Genomic DNA, 10,867 nt, shown 5'->3' on the forward strand with positions numbered 1-10,867 from the left:
GCTCCGGGAACAACTGAACCGAGTCAGAAGCTATTCTCTGGAGCTTTGCCGTGAAGCTGTCTCCACCATTATAGCTTGAAGGCTGTGTTGTTGATTATGCCAGGGTGCTTATTGTATTCTTTGACGACAATAAACATGTTATTGGAGCTGTCTTGAATAATAATACAGGCTAACAAACTGTGTTTCGATACTTCATCAAGTGCCATCATTATTCACTCCAAATTTTTGAGCTTGTACGTGAAGAGAAAAATGTAACAACTGGTGTCAGAAGTGGGATTTGCGAGTGAATGACAGTGACCCACCTGCAGAGAAAAGCCATGGCGAAGGAAATGAAGATTTTGATGGACTTCTTAGCCAAGATAAGAGCTGAAAGTGAAGATAAAAACCAGAGAGAACAATCTGCAAGAGCAACTGCAACAAGTGGTAGTGAAGCAAAAGGATATTAGAAGCGACAACATGGAGTTTGGAAAGAAAATTGTAGCCAGAAGATGTGGAAATGACAGAAGTGGCATCTGAAGAATCAAAGGATGAGAAAATGAAGGAAGCAGCTGGTGAAGTGTCCAAGAAAGATAAAAGAAATAAAGGATGAAACATCTTGTGAGATTGAAGAAACAGAATGAAAACATGAAGAAATAAAAGACGATGAAGTAAAAGACGGCAAAGACGATTCTCAACCTCAGGAGTCTGAAGTTGAAGTGGAAGAAAGTGATAATACTGTTTGTAAAGATGAAGAAATAAAAGAAGTGGCTTGTAAAGCTTCTAAGAGAGGTGAAAACTCTTCCTTTGCCTGATCTTGCATTATCCTTAATTTATGGACATGAGTGTAAATAAAATACCTTGTTATTAAAGAAAAAAATAATTTTAGCATAAATTTTTTATTAGTGATTTGGCTCCGTTGCTGCTATCTGCTTGGCAAACATCTCAAACTGAAACAATGCACATAGATACATCGTTGATCTGATGCCATTATCCAGAATAATCTAAAATCAGGGCCTCAAAACCACCAACAACGTTTTAGTCATAGGCATGATTCTCTCCTCCAAGCATAATAAAACATCTGGATAGTCCCAATTTTTAATTTCACTTCGAAACTAAATAAAATACCTTGTTATTGAAGAAAAAATAATTTTAGCGTAAATTTTTTATCAGTAATTTGGCTCTGTTTCTGCGTATCTGCTTGGCAAACATCTCTAACCAAAACATTGCACATAGATACATCATTAATCTGATGCCAGTCTGGTGAATCATTATTTATTTATTATAATTTTCCTTCATCTCCGCATGTTTATCAGCACATGAAAACTTGAGTAATGACTTGTGTAGCGATGCCTAAACAATTTTTTTATTTTAGTAATTGAATAATAAAGGAGTATGGTAACCTTTTATGTTGACATTACACTGGGTGATGATTACAAATTTAAGTTAAACACCGTAAAAAATGTTGATGAGGAAAAATTTACCACAGATCTCTTTCCATATGCTAAAAATAGATTTTGTTGACCCAAAGATTATATTTCGGGCTATTTGAATTATGAATAATTGATTTGTTATTCACATAAACCCAGAACCATGGGCAGGACTCTTATGGCCACACCGGGTCGTAGAATTTACAACCCACAGAGACTGCATTAGGTGGTAAGATATCAAACGCTGGCCCTCAATAAGGCTCAAGTATATGTGGAAATTTATTTATTCAGAACTCTGATAAGCCTTATGCACATGTGCAAGAAATAGACATAAGTATAATAAATAACTAATACAATTCAGGCTTAATTGTCTCAGTGCACGATAGAAGAAAAATAAAATTTAATAGAACAACTTCTCATTAGTCGCCAAGCTCATGATGCATAGCCAAATATGTACCGGGTGACCATAATGAAACTGACACACAGTGTTCTGTAACGCGATCTATTTGCGAGAATGACGCCACATTTTGTAGGAAGATTAAACAAGATGGGGGCGAAGGATTCCGCGAAAAAACAAATTAGTTCCAAAAGTAACCGCTAGGAGAATATTTGGCACTGTGTAATAGAAAATAGAGTGTTAACAAATGCAAATCAACACGGAAATTACCTTTTATTTTGCATTCAAATGAGGTTCAATGTGGCTGCCGTTGTTGTGGACCACATATTGCATTCTGTGCACAGTATGCGCAACAGCAGAAAGAAACATGTCTGCAGGGATCTCCCGTACAGTCTGTGATATGTTATCCTTCAACGTAGCCAGGTCCAGGACCACTCCTTGATAGATCTTGAACTTAAGGTAACCCCATAGCCAGAAGTCGCATGGGGTAAGATCAGGCGACCGAGGTGGCCATACAGTTGGAAAGTAGAGGCTAATGACTCTTTCTGTTGTGAATTTCTGTCGCAGCATCTGTTGCACCCATAGAGCAACGTGTGGAGGGGCTCCATCTTACATGAAAATGATTTCACCCAGGCATTGTCTTTGCTGAAGTGCCGGAATGACAAAGCTGTTCAATGTGTGACGATATTTCTCTCCGGTAACAGAACAGGTTTCCGGTCCTGTCGGGGTAATGTTCTCATAGAAGAATAGACCTACAATAAATTCCGCTGTGAACCCACACCAAACAGTTACCTTTGGTGAATGTAAGGGAATTGCTAGGACTGCATGTGGTGGTTTGTCATCCCAAATTCGGCAGTTCTGGATATTCACGGTTCCATTCAGGTAAAAGTGGGCCTCGTCTCCCCATAAGATTTTCCACAGCCAAGCATCATCCACCTCCATTCTGGCAAGAAAGGTGACAGCAAAAGTCAATCGCTTATCATGGTCGGGGTACAGTAACTCCTGTACACGGCTGATCTTGTACGGATAGAAGTTGATAATCTTTCGTAAGATTTTCCATACCGTACTGTAAGGCATATCCATATTCCGAGCTACTCCAGGAGTGCTAGAGGTGGCAGCAATATTGTCTGATCATCTGTCGACAATCACCCAACAGCAACTGCTTCGATTGTATCCTGTGGTACAGGTTTTTGTCCTCTGCCTGACTGAACCTTCAGAGAACCTGTTTTCTCAAACGTCGCAACCATTGCTTTTAGCCCATTAACTGACACAGGACCATTACCTTTACGCATTTTTTTTTTAGCGTTCTAAAAGCACGAAGAGCGGCTGATGCGTTGCACTGGTTGAGGTAAAAGAATTTGACCAGTAACGCATGCTCGACTAAAGAAGGAGACATTGCACATAAACTTTCCATCTGATTGATTCGAAACGTAACACATTGCCTTTTAAAACCCAAGCAGCTGGCACTGTGCGAATGGATGTAACATGAAATTTGAATAAAGAACTCCTTGTTCTGCTCAGCGTATGTGATATCAGATCATGAGACTTTATCAATGTTTATGTAGATTTTACGCGTTTTTAAAAGTGTTGCCATATTGCATTTGAACTACAGCAGAAAATGTGCATAATAAAAGGCAATTTTATTCCGTATTAATTAGCATTTGTTAACACTCTATTTTCTATTATACAGCGCCAAATATTCCCCTAGCGGTGACTTTCGGAACTAATTTTTTTTTTTTGCGGAATCCTTCGTCCCCCGTCTTGTTTAAATCTTCCTACAAAATGTTGCATCATTCTCGCAAATAGATCGCACTACAGAACACTGTGAGCACTGTAATTTAATTATGGCCACTCGGTATAGTTAAGGATAGCTAAATTTGATGATGATAGCTGAAAATTTTTAAAGCTTTCGGATATCGCAAAGCAAAGGTGAAATTTTCCAGTTAACAGATTTTGTAAAGAAATGTGGAGAAGCAGTAATAAATGAAGATGATATAAAAGGAGTTTTTCATTGTGATGACAATGCTTTTATATCATCAATCAATTAAGGAATGGCGAAATCTGTAGTATGATTCTAGATCCAGAAATTACCGCTACCGATCGTGAAGAAAGGGACAGAGAATTTACTGAAAATGAGAAAATTTCGATTGACAGCAGTTACAGGAACTTCAACAATGTAACTGAACAAGAGATTATGTCTGTCTACAGAATTAAAAGTAAAGTATTAGCACAAAAAAAATGAAGCAATTTAAACAAATAAGCTTTTTCTTGTAAATTTTGATACCTTTTAGATCATAAATACATCATTATTTCATAAATCATGATTTCATTTTTTAATTTCTACATGCCATCTTACTAGATTTATAAACTGCTGATATGGAAAAATCCCAATTGCGGAATCGCTAATGAGTTTTTACAAATATCATATTTTGGTTGAGCTTTCTAAATAAGCTAAATAAAATTATTTAAAGATTTACATATAGAAAAATGTTTTTTTTAGTTTGGCTAAGCTATTTAAGTATGGCAAAGCACACAAAGGCTATCTGTCATAAGGAGAGAGATACCTTTATGGAGAACTATTTAAGGAAACATTTTTCGTATTCACCTTACACATAAGAAAAACCATGAAACCCAACCATGCAAAAGTATTTCTTGTTTGACATTAAACAATAAATATAGTTATGGTATTAAATTTTTAAATGGACATATTTAATTATTTAAGGAGCAAGATCATGATAATAAAAATAAGCAAATTGCATTTCATCAGTATTATATACGAATGAAGTTAAAATCTTACCCACAATAAAATTAATTCCTGTCCAAAAATACGAGTTACTTATCTTTATAAAAAATTTGAAGTTTAAACTATATTTTTACAGAATTCAACTCATCGCAAAAACGTTTATAACCGTAATGAAGACTACTACTGTAAATCGAAATGTATTTAAGATTTACTTTTTTATTAAGATACATTTAAACACGCCAAGAAATTTTTATACCAAATAATAATTTTTCTTCAAATTAATTTATTTCACTTCCATAAGCATAACACTTGTTTGCTAGAAGTTTAAAACTTAACATATATAAACACTAGTTTTAGTTTGATACATCATTTGCAGAAATGGGAAATTAAAGGATATTAATTTCTGAAATGGCATCTAAAGAGCTGATGTGTAGTCAAATTTTTAACCAATTATTACTAATATCAACAAAGTTTTTTTTTTTTTTTTTTTTAATGCAATTTGAAGTTACAAAAGTTTTGGATTCTGGTGCTCTTGAAGAAAGATGACTTGTTAAGAGAGGTTAAATCCTCTGAGTGATTCTTTACAGGTTTTACCCACTAGATCACGTCTCATACCAACTGTTTCAAAGTACTATCACTTTTCTCCTACAGGAGTTGGTTGACTAGGATACAGCCTTTAGTTAATCAACTTCTTTGTTGCCGTAAACACAGCAGTCAACAGTGACGTCATATGTTACGGTACAAAACAGAGCTTAGGAATAAAGAAAGGAATATTTTATAAAGGGATTTAAAAATTGCATTGAAAATTCCCACCACACAGAATTCTGCAGTTTTTAATTGCAGTTAAAGAAAACCTAACTGCAGTTAAAAACAGGATTGCATAATATTTGAGATACGTATGTTCAAGATATGATGGAAATTCTAAAGATTTAGTTTCGTATAGTCAACATTATTTTTCAAAATATGTTGAGTCTAATATATAGAAACTTTTACCATGTAAGAAATATAAGCAGAACAAATATTTTGGAAAAATAATTTTTTCTTAAGGATCTGCATATATTTGCAGAACCTTACTACATATTAACATACAGCAGAAATGCACTTATTTTGGATAAAATGAGATGCTGTAGGGATTCTATACAAACAAATTTATCATTTAGCATTTTAGACTTAAAACACACATATATGTAGAAATTCCCATTAATGATGCGTCAGGTTTATAAATAACATTTACAGTTACAACTCTACTTTTGTGGTCACCCAGAGAGATATTTATACAAAAAATTGAATAGTATGGAAGATTAGTGCAGTTTTAGTGTTAAAAATTCCAATTCACATTGGTGTGTTTAATATATTTTGTCAAACAATTTTTGGCATTAAGAGTGTGTTGTGAAATATGTAAAAAAATATCATTAAATACAAGGTGTCTAAAATGCTACCAGATTAGAATCATCATTTACTTCTAGTTCTGTTGGAAAAAATAACTTACTTGAGGCAATGGAGCAGCTTCTGTTCTCTTCCTCTTGCTGCCCTATAAAAGAAACAAACGTATTGCTAGTAAGCCTTTATTATTATTATTCGAGGCATAAAATAATATTCTGAGCTAACTCCGATCTTAAAAAGCGCTTTCTGAATGAGAAATACAATACACAACTTTTCTTTTATGCAGTGCTTCAGATGTCATTTCTCCCTCCTGCATTGTCTAAGATACACTGAAATACTAATACTCTTCTTCCTTTCATGTGATTTTGATGTTTGTCATATCATTCATACCTTTCTGGTGTTGCAATTTTAATGGACAGCAGAGTATTTAATAGTGTGCAGTGTATTTAACAGCAACTGTCTGTTTATTTAAATTGTCTGTCCATTTGGAGGAGTACAAACTCCATACAAAGTGCATTTTCTTTATAGTACATCAATTTTATTACATAATGAAACACTGAACAAGACAGAAAAGAAAAATAATATTGAAAAGGTTTAAATTTAACAATTTCTCAAAAGGGATCTTCTTAAATTTAATACGGTTTCCCAGTTGAGACTGTGGACAGACATAGCAAAACATTTTATAGGAAATCAGATGAATATTCACAAAGGTATGAGAAATATTTTGTATTTTCAGTAGATTTAAAATGTGAGAAAAATGTGTTATATAATTCTATAAAAGTATTTAATACTTTAATCTGATTGATTTAAATGAATAATTATTTAAATCAAATTATTTAAATTAAACGAATAATTATTTTAATCAATTATACTACAAAAATTAAGAAATAATATTCTCACGACCTGCATCTATTGCTTTTACATAGTTAATTCATAAAAATATAAAAAATAATGTGCCGTGTCCAGAATTTTAAGTGTGACAGAAATAGCAGTCAAAATGTTGAATCTTAAATACAATAAATCATCTCATTTTGATTATCTTTGAAAAAGAAGTATATTAACAAGAAAGAAAACCTTTTCTAAGGCAGTCATCTCAAACTGGTACCCTGCAGGCTGAACCCCCCTGAAGTAACCCCCTGAAACAATTTTGCACAGCTTATGAACATATGCCCATCAACTGAATTAGATAATTCATAATCATGTCATAAATAATAATTTATGACAAGACTTTGAAGTAAAAGCTTAAGACTTTAATGATTCGAAGTCCAGTTTCACATCATTTTGCTTATGATTCAAAACGAGTATGAGAATTGTCCAAGAAATTCACAAACAGAACTAATTTCTTTAATATAATTCATATAAATATATATTTTTAATCCATATAAAATTTTTCAAACATTTCAAGCTATAGATATGACTATGTTTTATTCATACTTATCAAAAAAAATCCAAATATGTGAATTTTCGCAATAAGAACAATCACTTTGTTTCAGCATACATTTAGCTATGAATATTTTTTCTGTGCAGTTTATAATTAATATGAAAAGAATGAGATTGACTGATGTTTATCAGGTCGCACAGCTCAAATCTGTAGTCAGAAATAAAGAAATTCACTCACAGATGAACAATTATATAAAGTTTTTTTCTATATACATCAAAAAAATAAGTAAAAGAAAGAGAATAAATTGTCATTATTTGTACTCACATTTTGTCCACCTGGAAATATTTTGTAAAATGCTTATTTTTAGCTGAAGTAAGTTAGTCATTAATTTAACATAATTAGATAGTTTGGTTGGTTTACGTGATAATGGCAATTCGTGGAGGACTTTCTAAAGGAAACCAGTTTGTATACACGTTACACCTGGGCAAAACCACGAAAACACCCATGCAGCCAACTTGTACGTGGGTTTCAAACCTCCAACTGAACTACCAGTGTTCAGCAACTTGGCCGCAAGTGCGCTGGCCATATTTAGAATTATTTGAAATAAGCTGCTTTCAGATTTTGCATTAGGCCCACATTCAATTTATGTTTGAGACCACTGCTCTTAGATGATAACATACACAAAAAAACAAACTGATAATGTCTTAAATAAGTTTCTTTATAATTATACAAACCTCATCTGTCTTCCTCCCCCTCTGGATCCCTACAAAAGAAAAGAATTAATATATTATCTGAAATTAAAAAAAAAAAAAAGATATATGTACTGCAAGGCCATGGTTTTAAATATCAGTGGGAAGAGCAATTCATGACATACAAAATACAAAGTTTAAAAAAAAGTAAACACTTATGGTAAAGGGTTTTTCTGTAAAGGAATGACAACTGCTGCTTTAAAGAATTAGTTATCGATATGATTTCTTAATTTCACAATGGGCAGATAAATGAGAAAATGAAAGTTATGTTTTAGGAGACTAACTGAAGAATATATTATTAATACTACTGTGACTTAAAAACCAATTACAAACATGTTACATTTTTTTTTGGGGGGGGCAGAGTTAGAGAAAGAAAGAAGGCCTCATATTGTGAAAAGGCAGACAATAGTCATTCTCTATGTTAGAATATACACCATACAGTATGTAAAATTCCAATAAACAGAAACAATTTAGATATCAAATTCTAACTTCTAAATCAGCAGTTCCCAATCTATGTTCCACATGTACTTTCCAGTGACTCTTCAAGACTAACAATTTTAGCATGTACAAATGCTGCAGGAATGCACAAGTGTAAACGTTTCATAATCGGGAAAATACAGGACGTCAAGAATTTAGAGAAGTAAAGATTTTCCACGTTATATATTGTGCAAATAAATGAGCATGGGTGACACAAGCATTAATAAATGACTGGTTTGAAAATCATTTCACACCCAATGCTCGCCAATATCTGAATTCAGTTGATTTACCTGATGACACAAAAATTGTCCTGATTGTAGACAACAGTTTACCTCATACTTTACTTAAAGTTTAGTGAAAGATAATGTATCCGTATTGTTATGAAATGTCCAGGCGTGGTAAGATAGCTTCCTTGCAAGGCATGTTTAGGGTTGCCACTTGTGTCGAACAAATTGACAATCAGCCATAGATGGATAGAGAACCTTCTGGAATGAATTCTTACTGGTTTAGCCCAAAATGTTCTCGAACACAAGCCAAAAGCTGTATAAACCCTGCTGGTATGCGGAGAGTCAGTTGGTCCATGCAGAGTTCGCGTCTCGTTTAGCGAGCTGACAGTCAGTGAGCTCGCGAGAGTCTTAAAGTCTAGTGCCCAGTTGGTTGTCGACTGCATCAATTATCTGGTCGTCGACTAATGCATCATTGTGTTTCATCTCAGAGCGTGTTAAGCTCCGGGAACAACTGAACCGAGTCGGAAGCTGTTCTCTGGAGCTTTGCCGTGAAGCTGTCTCCACCATTATAGCTTGAAGGCTGTGTTGTTGATTATGCCAGGGTGCTTATTGTATTCTTTGACGACAATAAACATGTTATTGGAGCTGTCTTGAATAATAATAGAGGCTAACAAACTGTGTTTCGATACTTCATCAAGTGCCATCGTTATTCACTCCAAATTTTTGAGCCTGTACGTGAAGAGAAAAATGTAACAACTGGTGTCAGAAGTGGGATTTGCGAGTGAATGCCAGTGACCCATCTGCAGAGAAAAGCCATGGTGAAGGAAATGAAGATTTTGATGGACTTCTTAGCCAAGATAAGAGCTGAAAGTGAAGATAAAAACCAGAGAGAACAATCTGCAAGAGCAACTGCAACAAGTGGTAGTGAAGCAAAAGGATATTAGAAGCGATAACATGGAGTTTGGAAAGAAAATTGTAGCCAGAAGATGTGGAAATGACAGAAGTGGCATCTGAAGAATCAAAGGATGAGGAAATGAAGGAAGCAGCTGGTGAAGTGTCCAAGAAAGATAAAAGAAATAAAGGATGAAACATCTTGTGAGATTGAAGAAACAGAATGAAAACATGAAGAAATAAAAGACGATGAAGTAAAAGATGGCAAAGACGATTCTCAACCTCAGGAGTCTGAAGTTGAAGTGGAAGAAAGTGATAATACTGTTTGTAAAGATGAAGAAATAAAAGAAGTGGCTTGTAAAGCTTCTAAGAGAGGTGAAGAAATAATTCATGGAAATAAAGTTTCGGATTCTAAAGTGCCTGAAATAGTGATAGAAGAAAGTGAAACTATGACTGTCAAGATCATAGAAACTGATAATGAAGTTACAAAGTCACAGTTAGAAAGTATTGAACTATCTGAAAGTTCATGCAATGCTGAGATGGAAGAAGCTGATGTACAACTTACACGGACTGCTCCAGTATTGCAAGAAAATTCACCCACTTCGCAATCTATGTATGTGCCTCATAATGCAGGTTGTGCAGACAAGGACTTGATTCTAAACCAGGATACTCTTGCTTGTAAAGGATCGAATTCTATTCATGACCCTAGAGCAAACATCGGAACTGGCATTCAGGAAATAGAGGTAAATAAGCATGTAGCATCCGCTAAAAGTATTGAGGTGAACTGTCATGATGATAAACTACAGAGTGATGAACTAACTCTTTCAGATCTTTCTGTGGATGAAAAGTCTGAAAAGACTGAATGTTCAGACTGTGATACACAAAACAGGAATACATCTGAAAACTGCAGTGAAAAAGTATTTGACCCGGTTATAACTTAATGAAAATAGACTGAAATTCATTCTGAACTTTAATTTGTATTATTTAAAATTGTTATGTGTTTAATTGCACATAGTGTAAATATTTGTTTCTTTAATTATGTTATTTATTTGTTTCATTACGTCTTGTTTGTAACGAATTTGGCTACTGACCAAGGGTTGTACTGCCCAGGATGTGCAGTCCTTGGGAGAGAGTTATTTAGTAATGTTACGAAAGTACTTATTTAAATGTTTCTTGACAGTGTGATATTAAATTAAATTCCACTGCTACTTTG

Source organism: Stegodyphus dumicola, chromosome 1, assembly GCF_044657685.1.
Source record: "Stegodyphus dumicola isolate Sdum_Otavi_A_Nest chromosome 1, ASM4465768v1".
NCBI lineage: Eukaryota > Metazoa > Arthropoda > Arachnida > Araneae > Eresidae > Stegodyphus > Stegodyphus dumicola.